This window comes from Poecilia reticulata, linkage group LG7, assembly GCF_000633615.1.
Source record: "Poecilia reticulata strain Guanapo linkage group LG7, Guppy_female_1.0+MT, whole genome shotgun sequence".
Lineage (NCBI taxonomy): Eukaryota > Metazoa > Chordata > Actinopteri > Cyprinodontiformes > Poeciliidae > Poecilia > Poecilia reticulata.
The window spans coordinates 104,165-108,394 of NC_024337.1; the positions used below are offsets into that span (position 1 = coordinate 104,165).

General features: G+C 36.6%; 1 protein-coding gene across 2 annotated transcripts in view; it reads left to right on the forward strand.

The window, feature by feature from the left end:
- LOC103466859 (calcitonin gene-related peptide type 1 receptor-like) overlaps positions 1-4,230 on the forward strand; it is an 83,660-nt gene that overhangs the window by 25,466 nt on the left and 53,964 nt on the right. Inside the window, exon 1 of one of the 2 annotated variants that reach the window (XM_008412737.1) lies at positions 1,636-1,674. The exons of the other annotated variant lie outside the window; for it this stretch is intronic. The gene's annotated coding sequence lies outside the window, so the exon portion shown is untranslated. Of the gene's footprint in view, positions 1-1,635; positions 1,675-4,230 lie in introns of those variants that run through there. 2 annotated transcript variants of the gene reach the window in all.

Below are 4,230 nucleotides of genomic sequence, written 5' to 3' on the forward strand. Positions count from 1 at the left end.
TATATATATATATAGAGAGAGAGAGAGAGATACCAGTTCTTATTTTGTATTAGTTTTTCAGCATATATTGTTTTCTGTTTGCAAATGCAGCGGCTGGAAACCTACTTTGAGTAGCTCAAACATGGACCGGATGTCCGCTTTTATTGTGAAAGCAGCACGGGTGTATCATAATGCCTTGAGCTACCGCGCGCATATCCTGTGCTGGGCCGGCTGGAAGCAGAGCCGGCTGGAAGCTGAGCCGGCTAGCTTTACCGCGGTAATTCAAGCACACCTCGCTGCAGCAAACAGAAAGGGGCAGGACGGACCACTGTCAGTCTCTTACCTTATTTAGAAATGGGACCATTGCATTCCGGAAGTGAAGGGGGCGCTATTTCCTATATTATCTGCGGTCTCCCGTTTTAATTTTCTTTTTAAATCTGTGATATAGCTTCATCTGTAGGAAGGAGTTTCACTCTCAGCATGTATTTCAACTTCTCTTTTTTATTTACTTCAGCGAAGCGCACAGCTTTTAACAAATTTCGTAGCGTTCTGTGTACTTCTAAACTGCTTCTTAGTCGCATCTTTTCGGGCCTGCTACTGCCTCTAGTGGCATGGGGTGGTAACACAACTAATATAATTATGTCACTAAACGAGAATGCCACAAAATCTTTATTATTTACTATTAATTTCGCCATTACTGGCAACGTGAAAGATAAATTATCTTCTAAAATACCATATTTTTCTTCAGGATTTAAAGCTAATTAGGTGACACAAACAACACCTTTACATTATAAATCATATCTATATATCTCCATCACTTATAGGAGGAAGAAATAAGACATGAAAAACAACATTATCAACAATAAAAAATACCATATACAATGTATACATAAGAAATTTAATTGAGCAAAAGCCAGTAACGAACAAATTAATTAGGTTCACAGACGAATAACCACGGTTGTTAAACAAGCAATTTTGACTCTTAAAACAATATAATTAAACTTATTAATAGAATCACAGTATCAACAATTTGAGCATCAAGTAAACACTTACCATGCTACATGTAAATGTTATCATTTAATTTGGCTAAGAATAATTATTGCACTGTCAATGAATGACTTCTAATAGGTGTTCTATATTAACCAGAGGAACACAGTAACGCCTTCATGAGCACAAACTGACGAAAAAAAGAGGATGGATGCTCTAAACCAGGGGTGCCCAATGGTTGAGTCGATCTCGGCAGGTGATAAACTGAACGCCGCCAGGACGCTGAGACCAGCACTTCCTCTTCTGCAGGCTTATCAAACATATTCACTAAGATCCTAAACGTTTGTAGCTTCATTAAAAAAGAATAATTATAAAAAGTCAACGAAACATGTTAAAATTAATAATCTGAGTAATTATTGTTTCAACAAGGTGTTGCGCAATTCAGTGCGTTTCGGTTCCATTAACAAAAAAAAAAGCGACTCAAAGACCGACTGACGAGCAGAGCAGGAGTTTAAATTAGCTACTCAACCACAGCTGTGTTCATGAGAGGCTTATTAATAATCGAAAAATAAATATCAAGCCTGGAAACCTGATATGTAATGGACTGAATGTTGTGTTTTTAATGTAATCTTAACTCGGATTGCGGGGCGCAGGTGGTTGCCACGGCAACGGGTGTGCTTAAACGACAAAGAGGCAGAGAATAAAAAGGTAGGAGTGGTTTTGAGTTGATCGTCTTTTCGGATTTTTTTACCTTTGTTTACCTTTGCTGTGGCTCATTACACCTGCTGTAGTTTCTGAATGTTCAGTAAACGACAAACTTGGACTAATTACCTTCTTGTGAGCATACGTCACATCAAATAGGACAAATATATTTCATTAAGTTTTAACAAATTCTACCGCGATAATTATGTGAAATTAAATTAATTATATCCCGACTTCAGAAGATTTGCCTTTACCTTTACTGGGCTCTTTGGTTCCTCCTATCAGTCTGTAGTTTCTCATATTGAGGTCATCAAACCAAATTTCNTAATTATGTGAAATTAAATTAATTATATCCCGACTTCAGAAGATTTGCCTTTACCTTTACTGGGCTCTTTGGTTCCTCCTATCAGTCTGTAGTTTCTCATATTGAGGTCATCAAACCAAATTTCAGATCTACCATGACTGACTGATATCTGCTGGCATCAGGTTTGCAACCAGCTTCTGACTGAGAAACCAGTAACCTCCTCCCAGTGTCAGAATCTCACTGAGGAAGAAACTGGATTAGGTTTTCTGTCACTTTATTATTTCTGCAATAACTAATGTATATTCGCATATAAAATAAGTCAATAGAGTTTAATTTGCAATTTTTATGTCTGTGTCATAAGGTAGATCTCAGGCGGCTGGTGAGAGAAAAAGTAGATCTTGGTCTCAAAAAGTTTGTGCACCCCTGCTCTAAACAGTTTAGACAGAGTTGTTTTTGGTTTCACTACTATTTACCTACTATTTTTCCTGCTATTCCAAATATTCTTAAAAGATTGTCTGTTAGTCTGCAGCTCATGTGACCAAACCAGCCGAGGAGATGAAAAGCTAAAGCACTCAACAGTTAAAACTTGAGATGACTTAAAACTTAAGTTACATTTTTAAGTTTTAACATTTTAGCTCATTGTTAAAATGTTAACATTACTTAACTAGAGGTAATGTTAGCCAATGTTACCTCTAGCTAACTAGAGGTTTTGCACAAGTTGCACTTGTTGGGTAACCCCAAGATCACTGGGTCTTCTTAAAAGAGAGTGACATTTCTTAAAAAAATGTAGCCAGTGTTTTCAGCAAAATTGAGCTGACTGTCCTGGAATGATCCAAGGTATTTCAAATTTGCCATAGTTTCAACAGGTTGGCCAACGAGTGAAACTGGAACCACTTTCAAGTATTGTTTATGTCATTTTATTAGCTCTACTTCCTTAAGAAAATTAAAAGGTGTTTTGTGAGGAACTTTATATTTGCGGTTCCAGTTATGCGATAATTAATAATAAATAATAAAGACTTTGGTAATCTGATTTAGTAATGTATTTATATTAGTTGTGCTACCACCCCCATGCCACTAGAGGGCCTAGCAGGCACGAAAAGATGTGAAAAAGAAGTACGTCCAGACGGGGGAGCTGGGGGTGCTTGAGCACTTGCCCTTTTTGCTCCTTGCCCCCAAGTGCCCTTTTGGTCAATTTTTTATTTTTATTTTTGGTATTATTTCTTAAACCCTCTTCTGACACATAAAAACATGTACTAAAATTCTTTGCTTTTTTGTTTCTTTTTTGTACAACATAATAAGCCCTCCGGTCACCTTGTTACCTTTGACCTTTTGACCGTGACGCATGACGCAATTGCCTCTCGCGCAGTGAGATAAAGCGGCTAACTGCGGAGCTCAACGTAGAGAACCTTCCACATTACAGAACAGGTTTTGGTGAATTATAAAAAAAACGTTTTTGTTGAATAAAGTGAAGTAGACTTGCTACTTGTCAGATGACGGAAAACGTTAAAGTATCGTTTCTGCTTCAGCTCGGAGTCGCGGTTTAAGCAGAGAGGTAATGAAATACAACAGACACTGACAGGCCTCTGCGTCTGCCTTTCTCTGAAGAACTACTGAGCGGGAGGAGACAGCCAGGTGAGGAGAAACTGTTCTTATCTATCTATTCAGTATTTTTATCATACAGATATTAGGCTGTTGTTGTTGTGCTATTAGCTAGCTGCTAGCTAACAACTTTGCTAGCAACGCTAGATAACTAAAAAGCTTCATCCCTGTATCATTAATGATATCAGTCATTCTTTAGTTTTGCTTATGCAATAAGGGCACATCGCCCATCCAAAACCGATCATCTCCATAATGGATATATGTCCGATTTTCTAATTTCCTTTGCTGCATAATGTACATTTCATTTATTCAGGCGTTAGGTAAATATATCTTGAAGGCTTAAATAATAGTCCAAGGATATTCATTTAGAATTAAAAATAACTTGCCCTGAATTACCATGATAGATATAATGAATGTAATAAAAGTGTGTCATTAATGAAGGGGAAAAAACTCAACCCAGACTTTAAGTTTAGGGTTCACAGAGTATGAAGTTACATTTGTTTCCCAATTATTCAATGGAAAAAAAAAACTAACCTCAGTTAAGTAAAATAAAATTGTAATCAAAACTTTTGGAATTGTAATGATTCCTTTAAAAAAAAGTTTTGTTTTAAAAGACTTTTTTTTAATTAAATAACTAATTTTTACCAAACATAAACTTT